Here is an 18,530-nt window from a genome sequence, read left to right as displayed (position 1 = left end):
ACAGTACAGAAGGTACCTTACACATAACACTACAGTCACAATACAGTAGGTACAATACACGACAGTACAGAAGGTACCTTACACATAACACTACAGTCACAATACAGTAGGTACAATACACGACAGTACAGAAGGTACCTTACACATAACACTACAGTCACAATACAGTAGGTACAATACACGACAGTACAGAAGGTACCTTACACATAACACTACAGTCACAATACAGTAGGTACAATACACGACAGTACAGAAGGTACCTTACACATAACACTACAGTCACAATACAGTAGGTACAATACACGACAGTACAGAAGGTACCTTACACATAACACTACAGTCACAATACAGTAGGTACAATACACGACAGTACAGAATGTACCTTACACATAACACTACAGTCACAATACAGTAGGTACAATACACGACAGTACAGAATGTACCTTACACATAACACTACAGTCACAATACAGTAGGTACAATACACGACAGTACAGAAGGTACCTTACACATAACACTACAGTCACAATACAGTAGGTACAATACACGACAGTACAGAAGTACCTTACACATAACACTACAGTCACAATACAGGTACAAACACGACAGTACAGAAGTACACACATAACACTACAGTCACATACAGTAGGTACAATACACGACAGTACAGAAGGTACCTTACACATAACACTACAGTCACAATACAGTAGGTACAATATACACGACAGTACAGAAGGTACCTTACACATAACACTACAGTCACAATACAGTAGGTACAATACACGACAGTACAGAAGGTACCTTACACATAACACTACAGTCACAATACAGTAGGTACAATACACGACAGTACAGAAGGTACCTTACACATAACACTACAGTCACAGTACAGTAGGTACAATACACGACAGTACAGAAGGTACCTTACACATAACACTACAGTCACAGTACAGTAGGTACAATACACGACAGTACAGAAGGTACCTTACACATAACACTACAGTCACAATACAGTAGGTACAATACACGACAGTACAGAATGTACCTTACACATAACACTACAGTCACAATACAGTAGGTACAATACACGACAGTACAGAATGTACCTTACACATAACACTATACAGTCACAATACAGTAGGTACAATACACGACAGTACAGAATGTACCTTACACATAACACTACAGTCACAATACAGTAGGTACAATACACGACAGTACAGAAGGTACCTTACACATAACACTACAGTCACAATACAGTAGGTACAATACACGACAGTACAGAATGTACCTTACACATAACACTAGTCACAATACAGTAGGTACTATACACGACAGTACAGAAGGTACCTTACACATAACACTACACACATCACAATACAGTAGGTACAATACACGACAGTACAGAAGGTACCTTACACATAACACTACAGTCACAATACAGTAGTACAATACACGACAGTACAGAAGGTACCTTACACATAACACTACAGTCACAATACAGTAGGTACAATACACGACAGTACAGAAGGTACCTTACACATAACACTACAGTCACAATACAGTAGGTACAATACACGACAGTACAGAAGGTACCTTTCACATAACACTACAGTCACAATACAGTAGGTACAATACACGACAGTACAGAAGGTACCTTACACATAACACTACAGTCACAATACAGTAGGTACTATACCCGACAGTACAGAAGGTACCTTACACATAACACTACAGTCACAGTACAGTAGTAGTACAATACACGACAGTACAGAAGGTACCTTACACATAACACTACAGTCACAATACAGTAGGTACAATACACGACAGTACAGAAGGTACCTTACACATAACACTACAGTCACAATACAGTAGGTACAATACACGACAGTACAGAAGGTACCTTACACATAACACTACAGTCACAATACAGTAGGTACAATACACGACAGTACAGAAGGTACCTTACACATAACACTACAGTCACAATACAGTAGGTACAATACACGACAGTACAGAAGGTACCTTACACATAACACTACAGTCACAGTACAGTAGGTACAATACACGACAGTACAGAAGGTACCTTACACATAACACTACAGTCACAGTACAGTAGGTACAATACACGACAGTACAGAAGGTACCTTACACATAACACTACAGTCACAGTACAGTAGGTACAATACACGACAGTACAGAAGGTACCTTACACATAACACTACAGTCACAATACAGTAGGTACTATACACGACAGTACAGAATGTACCTTACACATAACACTACAGTCACAATACAGTAGGTACAATACACGACAGTACAGAATGTACCTTACACATAACACTACAGTCACAATACAGTAGGTACAATACACGACAGTACAGAATGTACCTTACACATAACACTACAGTCACAATACAGTAGGTACAATACACGACAGTACAGAAGGTACCTTACACATAACACTACAGTCACAATACAGTAGGTACAATACACGACAGTACAGAATGTACCTTACACATAACACTACAGTCACAATACAGTAGGTACAATACACGACAGTACAGAAGGTACCTTACACATAACACTACAGTCACAATACAGTAGGTACAATACACGACAGTACAGAATGTACCTTACACATAACACTACAGTCACAATACAGTAGGTACAATACACGACAGTACAGAATGTACCTTACACATAACACTACAGTCACAATACAGTAGGTACAATACACGACAGTACAGAATGTACCTTACACATACACACAAATACAGTAGGTACAATACACGACAGTACAGAAGGTACCTTACACATAACACTACAGTCACAATACAGTAGGTACAATACACGACAGTACAGAAGGTACCTTACACATAACACTACAGTCACAATACAGTAGGTACAATACACGACAGTACAGAAGATACCTTTCACATAACACTACAGTCACAATACAGTAGGTACTATACCCGACAGTACAGAAGGTACCTTACACATAACACTACAGTCACAATACAGTAGGTACTATACACGACAGTACAGAATGTACCTTACACATAACACTACAGTCACAATACAGTAGGTACAATACACGACAGTACAGAATGTACCTTACACATAACACTACAGTCACAATACAGTAGGTACTATACCCGACAGTACAGAAGGTACCTTACACATAACACTACAGTCACAATACAGTAGGTACTATACACGACAGTACAGAAGGTACCTTACACATAACACTACAGTCACAATACAGTAGGTACAATACACGACAGTACAGAAGGTACACTACACTGCAGTTACAGTATACAGTTGTTGACTGGGGTTGAGGGCAGCAGATGGTTGGTTTGACCCGAAGACAAACTGTTGCTCGAGGCCGAAGGTCGAGGGCAACAGTTTGTTTGAGGGTCCAACAAATCCTTTGTTGACCGAAAACCCAGTCGATAACTGTTTTGTTTTACCCCATTGTGACGTCACTCCGGTCCAACAGCACATTTTAACAGTAGATTTTAACAGTTCTTTGGACTGCTCGGCGGAATTTATTGGCATTTTTGTTAATAGAGTTTATATAGAAACTATTTTATAGGGGTATAACAATACAAAATGTATCGGCCTATTTTACTAATTCCGGATCCAGATAGGTCTGGTACCTAATTTAGAATTTCCGGATTAGCAACCTTCCTGTTGAAGGTCAAGTACATTCTTCAAAGACTTTGCAAGAACGAAGTAGCATGGTATGAGGAGATATCAGGAGAATATCTAAGAGATTCGAATGACTGGCTGAACCACCTTCAAGATCGTGAGTGTGTAAACAATGTTTGTTGATATGGTTATTGATTCTGTAATTTCATGGCTTTGAAATACGCAAGTATTGATAAATTGAATTGTTGAAAGTAAAAAAATATGAAGCATAGATTAAATTTGAATTTGAAAACAATAACATTCGTCTCACGGTGGCAATCATTAGATACCGGAAATAGGGCGGATAACCAATACATTATTACGAAGTAATATCCTTGTGATCCCAGATATGGTAATTTTTGGATAAAATTAATGTGTATGACAGAGAAATAAATTACGTTTGATAGTAAAAGTGCCTACGGAACATCCGTTCTATACTTCACGTAAGTAAGATTCCGCTGATTGAATTGGTAATTTGAATAGCGTAAGTCGTTAATAGTACCAACCTGATACCGAACATGCCATTTTAAAATCAAAAACCGTTGACGGTGACAGTGATGTACTCGCTGCGCAACTTGCGCAATACCTATTGCTTACTAGGTTACAACATAATGCTAAGCGCGAGTTGATAGGTTGGTGGGCGTTGCTTATATCCCACGTGTGATAGATCTATCCTGAACTCATCGGGATTCTTACCGTATTCATAGAACCACAGGGTATGACCTGCAGTTTTTACCACACACGCTTCTTCAAAGAAGTGCAATTGTTGTGGAATGAAGTCCATACCTCTAGCAATAAATGCGGTCAAGCGGTTTTTAATGAGCTGCTGTCCGTGTTTCAGCCCAGAAAGACTGGATAACTTTTCACCTCATCGGTAATTTATGTGTCTCTACTGGCCGATGGAACCATTTGCTCCGTACGAACATTCCTGGTCATTATTCCATGACTGTTAATTGAAGGTTGCTTAACTTTCTCATATTCTATAAACTGTAAGACTTCGTTTGCTTGAGTTCCGATGAACAGGTGACAGGATCAAATGTCCGCCATGCAGTCACATTCTTTATAATCTTGTAACACCCTCCTCTCGTCACACCAGTTTTGTTTTAATTGATCTCACGAAAAAATCATCTTTTATAATGAAGATCAAGTATTTCACGACGAAGTTTACCATCCGTCAGTACTCCGTTAGCATAAGATCTTCCACGCACATTTTTCTTATCGGACGCAGCCATATTGCCTGTAGAACTGTAGAACATTGTCAGATAAACTTCGCCGACTTGTTATATCGGCTGACCATTTTGTCAACGGTTAGGCCGACATGACAGTAATAACCACGTGATGCGGAATGGTATCCATGAGGAAAACAGATGAATATTTTGTATCATGATGTATATTATAACTCAACTACAATAACTACTATGAAAACAAGAAATACATAGATTGAAATGGAAACAAACGAGTTCATGTAATATTGATAGGCAGTTAAATTGTTTAGTTTGTTATCATAATATCATAGTGTAGCCCATTCAAGTCATTTTGTGAAACACATAAAAACAACTTCAACAATACTATTGGCTGGACAGAGGCTACCTCCCTTTCTAGAGACCCTGTTATACCATGCTAGTCATTATCGTAGCATCATCCGTCCTTTCTAAACTTATTTGATCGGAGAAATGCCACACTCGTTTTAGCATCCCCATAGTCCATAGTTCAATGAAATATGGACTTGTTAACAAATGCCATGCATAAACACCTACCACTAATACACCGGTTGGTTCATCTCTTACATACAAACAATTCATGCTACCTGACCTTTAGACTTAATTGTTTATTCCTCTGGAGCATTTCGGATACGACTGGAAGTTGTGCATCACCACGTGTACGCGATGTATCACCCTGCTCTCTAATAATCCATTATTGATCAATGTTGCGGTCTTTCGTTTAGATGTAGGCTTTAGTATGATTTAGCCCAGAGATTTCTCAGAGTGGGCGAATTCGACCAGGAGATTGCTTGGCCATTGTTTTAAACGCGTTAAGAAAGGAAATATAGTTTCTTTTTTAATGTCTTTGGAAATAGGAATTGGTAAAAGACTACGTAAGAGTTATATTCATTTAATATAGACACTCGTGCATACAACATTACTGTATATTGTTACAATTTGGTTAGTTTTCTTGGTTTCGTAAAAGAATTAAGAAATTAAGAAATTCAAAATTATTTCAAATCTTGTCACTGCTTGTTTTCTGCGAAGATGCGATTTATGAAATGTTGAACCTGCTGCTTCATTAAAAAAGAGCTGTTTGAGAACAGCAAAGCTAGCCTCTGGGATTTGGTTGATTTAATTCAGGTTCCTTGTAATTTATCAGTATTATAAAATATAGCAATGTGGTTACATAACTTAACATTTGAGACCATTGGTCCTCTTGAAATTCTCAATATCCAGCATTTGACGCTGTTAAATGATTGTCCACACCAATAGCAACAATTATAATAATTAATCATGGTGGAAATCAGTGTTAGTTGTGACAGATAACAGTATTACAACACTTGCACCAAAACCTTACCTGACTATTTTGGCCAATTGGACCTCTTGAAATTCTCAATATCCAGCATTTGGCTCCTTTAAATGATTGTCCCCACCCATAGTAATAATAATAATTCAAAATCATTGTAGAAATCAACTCTTCGAGAGGCGAGCTAAAAAGGCAGGAAAGTTATCAAATGTCTTCATGATGTATGATATGACAACGACTCACCCTTTTGGAATTAGTGTCTACACTTGTGAGCACCACTTTGGCTGTTTTCTCTCGGCTGTGTTTGAGGCGGTACTGCTTTGTATTAAAACTGATCATGGGTTGTAATTCTACTAGTTCATTGTCAGATTGATAAAATCTAGTGTGATGTGGTTCAGGCAGGTAGAATTGTACTGCAAGCGAAAATTCGGTGTTTTTAATCGAAATATATAAGCTGAAATACAGTTCTACATTGAGACTGCATGACAAAGATATCGGATGTATCCGAGCCGATTTTAGAGCTAAGACATAAAACTATAAACAACAACATAAGAATGTGTTCTCATAACAAACTACTTCAGTTTAGCTTAATAAGATTGAAAATACCATGACAACAACAACCAAAAACGTTTTGATGACATTAAGCCACCGGCTTATTACTACTAAACGAATTCGATTTTCAACTAGAGCCTCACTTAGATTTGAGGGTGCGTGGTAACATAATATACCCAGAGGTGTCAGACAGCAGTCTAATAGCTGTCTGATGAACACCGCTTATCCTCCATATCTAATGCGTTACCCAGTGTCAAGGTGCCCTTTACTGGATAGTTGCTGTTCCGAGATAGTGAGGCTTTTTTTTCTTGCAAATTACCTCGTATCTCCATTTGCTCGGGACTGACACTATAAAAGCTTAACGGAACCAAAAACGGAATTTATGAGATCATAATTCTCCTATAACTCCCGTTGGTGTAGTAATATGTTTAGCATGTAATGTGACGTCGTTCTGAACGACGTTATGGCGCAATGCGCATTTTTTGTGCGTACTTGCGTGCTATCTGAATGTAAAACACAATTCTTATAACGGTATGTTATTCACAACAATATTTGTAATTATGATTTTTTTTAAATTGAATTGTGGGTACAATGTGTTATAGTATGGTCTGCGTGAGAATTTGGCCAGTGTTTATAAGTTGAGCGAATGTTGAATGAGTGATACAATATGTTTCTACCCGATGAGTAGTGTAGTTATTTGCTGTCGTCCGGGACTTCGTTGTTGGTGTGTGTATATTCTGTGTCGTCAGTTTCCATTTTACCTGTCAGGTGTGTGTGTTGTAAGCAAGAAGCCGATTGGCTGACGGCACTCTGTCCTCTCGTCGTCTGTGATTGGTTTGTCGCGTAAGTAAAAGTGTGAAACACACGTGTGCCTGCTGCGCCTAACTCACTTTCTCTCCTTCTGTTGTCCTCGTCTTGACGAGTACTGCCTAGGTGGGTAAGTGATGTGTTGTCTTCTCCTTCCATTGTGTTCGTGATGTCTCATAGAAGCTTCAGCTGTACTCTGTATTGAATGTCATTGTGTGTGTTGTGTGTTCCGACGACAACCCTTCGCCGGGTCTGTTAATGTTATAATTGTAATATATCGCACCATCTGTCTTCACTCGTTATCTTAATAAATATAACGTTAAATGTTCACTATGACTTGTTGTTCCTTCCTCGTTATACATGGAGTCCCCATTCTAGAACCTGGGTTCATCAGGACCGACTGAGGCCACGCCTCCTACACATTATCCTAAAGATGGAACATATTAATCAAGATTGTTAAAAGTGTAATGCTGATTTTATGTTTATTTCTAAGGATATGCTTTATTTACCGCGAATGACGTCAGGTGTTCTTATGACGTCACAAGAAGAGGCTCCACTGACGGGGGCAGCGAGATATCTAGCAGGTTGGCTAAAAATAACAGAAAAACGAAATATCAGCATTTAATTTGCCTTTTTAGGGAATTTGTGATCTTATCATTCTCCAAGGATTACACACATATTAATAATTACGCGCAGTAGCGCGTTATTCAATGTGTCTGCCATCCTGGGAGAATTATAAAACCATAAATCCCCCAAGACTGTCGTTATATCCATCCCTGGGAAATGTCAAGAAAACGGAAGCAATTCAAGAGAAAAACTGACAAATCACAGGCATACAGAAGACTAAGAAACAGCGACCCTTAACTTCAAAGCCACACAAGCTCAGAAAGGAACCGATTTGCATGCTTTTGTAAAGTCGCAACCAGTAAACCAAACGATTTTTTAATCTGCTATCGACACTATAGCAGCATGGTTATTTGGTGACAGAAATATATGGAGCAGATTGTATATTTTTGCGTTTATTTTGGCAAGCCACACAACAATTTACGAGAGTCAACAGTTATACCAAATGTTAGTCCCCATGTATACGCACCTTTTATCAACTAAGTAATTTTCAAGTACACGTAAGGAGTGTTGAGCATGTGAAATATCACTAGTTAAAACAGGGTCTAATACCCTAAAGAAACTATGTTCAGATAAATTGTAAATGATTATGTTATGTTGTCAGCATTAGTCATTTGTTTGGTGAGCACGTTTAGTACAGAAACATAGCAGATATAAAGGTAAATAAAACGTAAACAACATCAGAAATCTTGTATCATGCGGTACGAAATGATGTCCTTAAGTGATAGATAACAAGTACAGATATCTCGAGGATTGCACATCATTAAAATGATTGAAAGTTTTCCGGGGATGAACAAGGAATTAGGAATGAAGCTTTCGTTATGCTGTCGACTTTAATCTATTCTAGTATCATCTTATGGCCATTTCCCATTTGCGATGCGATTTACCCAGTTTCCATGCCACCATGAAGTTGTGGTTTTTATGTATGCAGATGAAGCTATTGATCAAATATTGAACATGCTTCATCATTTCAATAGAGAGCATTCCGTGCTGCAGTAACGTTACATTTCTATGAATGTGATCCATTAGTAACGGAAGTCAGCTCGTCGTGCTAGTATTATGGACAGAACAGCATAACTGAATAACAAATAGATGCCACAATCATAAGACACAATCGACGAGAATTATTAGCGATAACTGTTGACTTCGAATACACTTTATAGAAATTCTGACCTGTAATCTAAAACTCAAACAGTTTTGAGGAACGTAATGATTCAAACTGAAATGATAATAGCCTAGATATTATTTGAATGTACACAAATGTTTGTAACTTTTGATAATGCCAACAAAAGAAAACAATTTCAATATTGTGAATGATCTGACTTCCTTCTCGTGTTACTGGTGTGAGATACTACAAACACTGTACCTTTCCTATCTGCGTTGGTGGTTTCGGAACGAAGAGAAAAATGGAAGAAATAAAGGTACTGGCACCGGATTCATTATTCGAATCCAAAATCCAAAATCCGGTGATAACTTCACCTATAGAAAATGAATGGCTGGTTAGTAAACGTTTCTTGGTGAAAGGTTGTAAACTAATACGAGATAAGTAAATCTTCAAAAGTTAACTCTGTGACGCTGATGTGATGCTGGCTCCAGTACTTTGGTTTCCATTGTTTCTAAGGCTGCTGGTTCTGGCTCCTGTCCAGCCATCACAGCCTTTCCTTCTGAAGAAAGTTAACATACCATCCCTTTTAATCGCTCTTGTTTGTCATCATAAGGGTTGTTCTATGCCCATTGTATAGTGAATGCTTTGGTAAACTTACACTCTTCACGTCTGACTGCCAGCACCACTCACTCATTACTGATTGAGGTATATTTCCTCAGGCATGCCCTATCACATTTCCATACCCTGTATCGTACCTTCCTCTTGTAGGTGCCATCCGTAAGTCAAGCTAGGAATATCATCTATAAAACAATACCAGTCAATAATGTCTACAAATTGACTTTTACATTCAGAAAATTCAACATTGATGCAGACGTGTTTTCCAGACTTCCGGATGTTACGGAGGATCAGGAAGCTGCATATACCACATCGTGTCTTGTCCCAAAGGAAGCAACCCACCCATATTGTTTGCCAGACTGCATCACCAAGACCTAAAGTAGATACCTTTTGGGTGTCATATACATTCATGGATGTTTAGATGATATCAGCGTGAGTCAGCTAGAATATATGACCCCTCGCGACTGGTGTAGAGCACAATGTGATGATTAAGTGTATAGACCAGATATTGGTCACGATACGGGACTGACCGCGGTCAGTGTATCTGAGCTTAGAAACCAACTAATGTGAGAGCACTATTTGTGAAAGACATCTAGACATTCTATTTTGCATCGAGGATCTGTTTTTGGAAGCATCAGATCGTGGACAACAACGTGTTTTACTGATCAACATCTCTTCACTACGTACCCGCATGTCATTGCGACTCGGAATCAGACTGCCGAGACTACAGTTGAACCGCTATTCAACAATTTTTCGTGAACAACGGTATTCCTAAACGACTGCATCAAGGTACCAATTTTTAAATCAAGATAATCCCGGAGCTCTGTAAACTTACTGGAATGTGTAAGTCGATGCCTACTCCTTATCCGACTGGAAATGGCATGACAGAGAGGTTCAACCGTACCCTTACAGTCATGCTGAAGCCACTCCAGAAGAAGTTGGATTGGATGCGGTATATAGCACCGTAGGTCCATGCATGCGTAAAAACAACAATAGAGTACAGGATTGTCACCATTGTAATTGATGTTTGGATAGAAACCACGCCTATCTATTGTAATCGCCTTTGGAATTAGTACACTCATCGTAATCTCTTACGGATGGCACCTACAAATTTGAGAGAGAAGCTGTCCCAGCGACCAACTTGCTACGGAATCCTCATCAGAAAAAGCGGAAGGTTCTGATAAGTATAATCGTAAAGTTCGTGGATCTTATCTATACATGGGAGACAGGCTTCTTGTCGACTGGAAACATAAGTTGACGGACTCATGTGTGATGTGGATCAAACATCTGATGATGCTGAAGATTGTGATGGTGGTGATGTTGATGAACTAAACTTAGATAACTTTAGAATCTGTTTTAAACATGGAAAAATCAGAAGATACTTAGTTAACCAATTTTCCCCCCGTCACCCAGCCTATGTTACCATAGGATGTAATAATCTTAACCAGGGAATGTCAGTTAGTATCCACATGAACTGCTTAACTTCGATCTCAAGTTACGAAATCATTAAAAACGAAAATTTTGATCTAGGTAGCCACGATATTAAGATCCCAAATTCAGTCGTCAAGGGGCAGCATGCTGATTGTTACGTCCCACTTGCAGAGTAGATGTTGCTTATATAAGATTCTCTCATAAACAAACTTAAATAGCTTATACCCTGCTTTAAACATGAAAAAAAGAAGATGCGATTCATTGAATATGACATTTTTTTGCGCCCGTGTGACTTTATTATATAGTAATCATAACCAGATTATGTCAAGATCCAACACTGTTGTCGAGAGTCATCGGTTAGCAAGTCGCCGACTAGGCCAGTAACCACATGGTGGTTAGCAACTACAAGGTAGTCAATGACAACACTGTTGTCAAGAGTCATCGGTTAGCAAGTCGCCGACTAGGCCAGTAACCACATGGTGGTTAGCAACTACAAGGTAGTCAATGACAACACTGTTGTCGAGAGTCATCGGTTAGAGAAGTCGCCGACTAGGCCAGTAACCACATGGTGGTTAGCAACTACAAGGTAGTCAATGACAACACTGTTGTCAAGAGTCATCGGTTAGCAAGTCGCCGACTAGGCCAGTAACCACATGGTGGTTAGCAACTACAAGGTAGTCAATGACAACACTGTTGTCGAGAGTCATCGGTTAGCAAGTCGCCGACTAGGCCAGTAACCACATGGTGGTTAGCAACTACAAGGTAGTCAATGACAACACTGTTGTCAGAGTCATCGGTTAGAAGTCGCCGACTAGGCCAGTAACCACATGGTGGTTAGCAACTACAAGGTAGTCAATGACAACACTGTTGTCAGAGATCACGGTTTAGCAAGTCGCCGACTAGGCCAGTAACCACATGGTGGTTAGCAACTACAAGGTAGTCAATGACAACACTGTTGTCAAGAGTCATCGGTTAGCAAGTCGCCGACTAGGCCAGTAACCACATGGTGGTTAGCAACTACAAGGTAGTCAATGACAACACTGTTGTCGAGAGTCATCGGTTAGCAAGTCGCCGACTAGGCCAGTAACCACATGGTGGTTAGCAACTACAAGGTAGTCAGTGACAATACTGTTGTCAGATCACGTAGGAATCGACTGTCATAGTGGTTAGCAACTACAAGGTAGTCAACGACAACACTGTTGTCGAGGAATCACCGGCTAGAGAGAGTCGGCGACTAGGTCAGTAACCACAGGATGGTTAAAGTGAACATCCCGCTGAGAGTCGGCGACTAGGTCAGTAACCACAGGGTGGTTAGCAACTACAAGGTAGTCAGCGACAACACTGTTGTCGAGGATCACCGGCTAGAGAGAGTCGGCGACTAGGCCAGTAACCACGGGGTGGTAAGCAACTACAAGGTAGTCAGCCACAACACTGTTGTCGAGGATACCACAGGGTGGTTAGCAACTACAATGTAGTCAGTGATACGGTCAGTGACCACGGAGTGTTTGACGACTACAAGATAGTCGGAAACATAGATTGTTTGGTTGCAATATATTATTTATTTGTTATATACTCAATCCTTAAGACCGTGTGTTGATGGTCAGGAAGACCACTGTATAGAGAAATTATATCAATTGTTAATCGCTCGGAATCTATATAATGTTTTATGCTACCAAATAATAGTCTTATCTGTATATATTTGCATCCAAGAATTATCACTATCCAAGATCATTCACTACAAGTAACGAACCTAAGTAGAAGCGTCACAGAGCTAAATAAGCCTTGGATTTAATGTTGTTATTCGAAATGTATAAATTTTTCCTGAGGAAATCAAAGGATTCGTTGCCATTCGATGGTATTTTCATATATACATAGCCATGAGTAATTTCTCTCTCAGCTCTCATTGCAAGCAATTCAGGTGTCTGAAGTATGAGTTCTTGCTGGCGATACAAACTGAAGATATACCAGGTTACGAACAGCGAAACCATTTCTTAAGCTATAACGTGAACCCACAATTTCTAAAACCGATGAAAATTATCGTTAGAATAAAGATGTGGTTGTTATGGCCTACAAATGTATCCCATATGTAAACTGATTCGTGGTGAGGTTGCTGTAAGTCTCTCATTCGAGTAGGCGTCATGAATATCTAACGCATTTAGGTCTGATAATCGTATTATGGTGCCAGACATTCACATCGACACCACACGTTTTACTATCATGTTTTCTACATAACGTTTTTGTATATCGTACATAATTTAGCTAGAATCTAGTTAGCATATTGAAGGAGAACCTAGTCTGTAAAGTAAAGACAACACATATTCCCATGAATAAATATGCATTAATTCACGTAAAACATTATTGGAAAGGATTGCTAAAGTAATTAGAACCTATCAAAATTTAGATATCTTTAAAGTCAATTTATGTAGGGACCAAAGGTACCGGTTTGTAACATACAAGTCATCTATCTAAATGTATATTATATATGTCAAATTTAAGCTCCGTCAAAACATTTGTATTCATTTAGTTGCTATGCGCCGTTCGATACCGTTCTACCGTAATCGATCCATTACATTATACATGGTGCCAGCGGATCATGTCGGGGAAAATTGTTCATAGATGTGTTTGTTACATGCTGTAGGCAATTTACCAAAACACTAAAACAATCAATTTATTAACACAGGGTCATATTAGTTTGGGGGTTTGTGAAGTTTGGTGTTGCAGCCGGTTTTTAGCATTCCTTCCATTACGACGGTATTGACAAAATGTAGTATGACAGAATTCCCGGTAGTAAGCATGCGCAGTGAATACTTCCTTCTTTGTTGCGGCTTACAGATACAAAAAGGATTTTTTATTCAACCCTCCCATAAGTCCTGCTTATTTTATAGATTATAGTTACTGTTCTGCTGCTCTTGGTTTTTAATTTCCATTTAAGTTGAATTGTGCGAGTACTTTGACTGATGCTGAATATCTGGACCTGATGCTGTGAGGGACCATATGCATGTTTATAATTATGTAATCTAATTGCTATCTGAAACATTGATGAAACCTGGTAGGTGCATAGTATGCTGGGATCCTCATACCAGGCATAGTGGCGGGTCCTCGATAATATTCTGCACTATTTAAAGTGCTTATTGACATTGATTGCACTTATTGACAGTGCCTATTGAATTGTTTGCTCTTACAAATAGTGCTTTATATTCACATTGTTGCATTGAATGGAAACGAAAACTTTGAAATACATTTAAACTTATTGAATGGAATATTGATTATTGAATACATATGATTAACTTTAAAACAATTAAATTAATATGTTTAAGAAACAATGTGATATAACCATCACAGAGTGAATGCTAGTATCCTCATTCAACTTTACGATATTTATGCAATAATTGAAATTGATTGTGATGTTGTCATTGTAGTTACAGTAGTGTCATACCTTTGACTAGGTCTTATGTTAGAGTTATGTCCCTTGCCTCTGCTCTCCTGTGTGGAGCCCCGGAATAAAGATGGACGCACATGGTTGCTAGAAAATATATGTACATCTGAAAATTTGACACAAAAGTTCAAGAAACTAGAATTGTTAAACTATATCGAAGTTATACATTCAAAAATTGTTATTTCAACATCAAATTGTACAAAACCGGAATGGAATTGAGAAAGCGTGTTACCTTACGTAGGCATCACAATAAAACAGTGTACTTTTGTTAGGAAGAAATGCATTAGAGATGCTCCATCGCCGACAGAGTATAAATGATACACATCATTTACAATACATGTAATTGGTGTTTAATCGGGTATACATATGTCTCATTAACACAATAATTATATTTTTATCTTGAAGTAGAATTAGAAGGTCAAACTGTTCAATGGTGGTAATGGTGTAAAGTGAGTGACTTTTGTAACTGAAAAATACTTAATTATCTGCTCCTGTTTTTGATTGAGCAAAAATACCATCTGTCAGCGGTGGAGCATCTTTAATCACTGGAAAGGGAAATGCATACCGAAAAATATTACACACAGTTATTTAAACTGATCTTTGGGGTATTTTTATGGTTTGCTCGAACGTGCGTTATGTATAAGCGAGCTTTTCGCTACAATCTCACTGGCTCACTGAAAATGACAGATGCTATACTCCATTTGAGATACTTCGTCGTTTGGCGTATTCCACAGTGGCACCATGGATTTCCAAACAAGATTGACGACAGTTTTGTTGCACTAATGGGGCTGCTATAGTCTTTGTGACGGCACTTTGTATAATTATATAGGATGATTTTGAAAGGAGAATTATCGCTCTTGCCAATGGTAGTGACCATTGTTGTGATGGCTAACTAGAAGTATGATTTTTAGCGGCTGAAGCTAGGTGGGGTATATTTGTCTCGGGGAGCTTTCCATCCTTTACAGTACTACGCAGAATACGACTTTATCGATTTTCGATAAAGACCCCTAAAGCGACAAAAAATGGTTTATGGACACTCTGGTGGGTCTAAATTGATATACACTGTAACTAATTCTCAGATTCCTGCGGTAGTGATAGTCAACTACCGCGCGATAATTAGCCTCAGTGGACGCCGGGAAAACTTAACACAACCCGCGCTCTAAACATTAACATTTAATTTATCTATTTAAAGTTGTTATGGAAGGGGTAATGAGTTTTGTATCAACAGTTTACTAATAACTCTTAAAATTCAACAAAATGATCAAACTCCTTTAACACTTACACATTGAAATTAAAATAAAAATGTAATTCGTTTAGGTTAAGATATGTACATGTACCTTTAATGTTGAAGATCATATGTGGTGTAGGAGTACACCTCACACCTCCAGACCATCTCAATAACATTGTAATGGATTATACAATGATCTTTATATAAATCACCAAGACATTTCTTTAAGAACTTATGCGATATAATGGATCAAACCTTCCAAGCGAGCGTAATAAATCAAGGGATTGTAATTGTTATGGACTTCACATTTCATGTCTCTTGTAACCGCTGATATACAGTTATAATAGCCCCTAAACTGTATATATTAATGAAAATCTTCTAAGCATGTAATTCATATATGATAATTTTCATTTTCCTTTAGACAGCGTCTAAGTAAGCAGACCAATTATAATAACCATATCTCATTTCCATTAGCTAATCCTATTTTATCATCAGGATAAGTTAACATTTTATGAGCTTTACAAATGACATCTGCATTACAGTTAAAAGGGAGATGGCGGGAGGGAAAATGGATGACCATTTCATACATACGAGCCATATTGTCCTAATTTTATTTGTTAAATTAAGCAAAGTCTACATTTTCCCTAGAATTTACTATGCCGCTGACGAGTTCTTCGCTTTAACAGAACAAATTTGGACTACATATATTTCATTTTTTCTTACATGCTAAAAGTTAGGAACGTTTCATTGATTGGGCCACACTAAACCTAGCCCAAAGATATTCAATGATTAAGATATAAAAAATATCTATATGTGCCCAAATAAAGTTGGTAATATTCCTACGTATACGCATGCGCCAAAATAGTGTCTATGGCAAACCAAGTGCGGTGAGGATCACTCAAACAGAAAGTACAAAAACAAGAAAATAATGATAAATAAGTACACGTATGTATGCGATGAGATAAAACTATTTACGCTATCGTTTATACAGTTATATGTTCAAATGCAGGAATCACTTAAAATTGCTTTGTTATCAGAAGTGATTTTTGTACTGCTGAGATGGTTCAGACATCGCTAGTTATTCAACACATTTGATATGACGGACAAAATTACATCTATCTGTAATTGTCACCAAGTAATTATTTATAATTCCTACGGTTGTGTATAGTAGTTTACCTCTGGCGTCAACTACCCACCAGAGACGCATCGACGCATTTTACATCCAACGTTAGTATTCAAACACATACACACTGTACATGTAAAAGAGCTACTTTTTATAGCAGGCCACTGAGATTGCAGATGAGGCTTCGCTCATGCATATTCTAGGAGCAGGAGACACTATGCATTTTAATAAAATAATTTCCAAGAATCTAGAGTAATGTTTGTTAATAATGCTTATATCGTCTTAATGACGGGACATTGTAGAGATGTGTAGGATGATTTTGAAAGGAAAATTATCGCTCTTTCCAACGGTAGTAACCGTTGTTTTTTTATGAAGATGAAGCTAGAAATGTGTTTTTATAACCTATTAAGTAGACGGGTTAGAATTTTGGAGCCTAAGAGCATGCCATCCTTCTCATATATATTACCATGTAGAGGATGATTTTTATAGTTTTTTGATTGAGAGCTCTAAAACGTCTAAAATGGTCTTAGGGCACTCTGGTGGGTCCATGCTTATATATTCTGTAGCTAATTCGCAGATCCCTGTGGTATGTTTAGGTAGCAGCAAATGCTTTATCGTCATATAGACTAATAGTAGAATAGTCGTTGAATATTTTTCAACTTCAAATTATACCGAACTGCGTAGCTGTTTGATTATCTAGGATTTGTCGCTATTTGCATGCTCCGGGCTGATTTGGAATGGTGGTATCGAGAGTTACACCTGATCAATATAGCCCCACCACCTGTTGTTACAGTATTATGATTGTGGAGAACTACATCCGTGCTAGTAAATCATTTTCCATGGGTAATCACGTCTCCCACTCCAGTCTGACACGAAATATTTATGTGTCTATGTAGTATAGTTTATATCAGATATTACATTAGTTTTGCTGTAATCGAATACATTTTGGTTCTGTCATTTTCTGTCTATTTGGCTAATATTCTCCATATATTGCCGAGAGTGGGACAGAAATTGCATTTGTACAGCGTTGTGAATATTTCCAGAGAATGTGTTAGTACTAGATATCTCACGCTACATTACATTAATAGTTTTATCATAGCATAGTATTTTGTTTTACCGAATATTCTTTATTCTTTATATATGATGTGTGTTTTTGTCAACTCAAATTTTATTAAAAAAATCAAAATTTTACATAACATTTAGTGTTCACACACAGGAGGAGATTCTAACCCTAACACCCAACCCTATATACTTTTTCACTCAACCTTATCTACTTTATTTTAAGGTTAACTCAGTTGTAGCCACCGTCATATATGCGCTCCATGCTGAGTATACCATCTAACACACAGCGGAGACTATCATTAACCGGAAGGAGTACTGCGGTTCACTGTCTTCGGCAGTAGGC

This window comes from Argopecten irradians, chromosome 2, assembly GCF_041381155.1.
Source record: "Argopecten irradians isolate NY chromosome 2, Ai_NY, whole genome shotgun sequence".
NCBI classification, from domain to species: Eukaryota; Metazoa; Mollusca; class Bivalvia; order Pectinida; family Pectinidae; genus Argopecten; species Argopecten irradians.
This window is presented reverse-complemented; position numbering follows the sequence as displayed.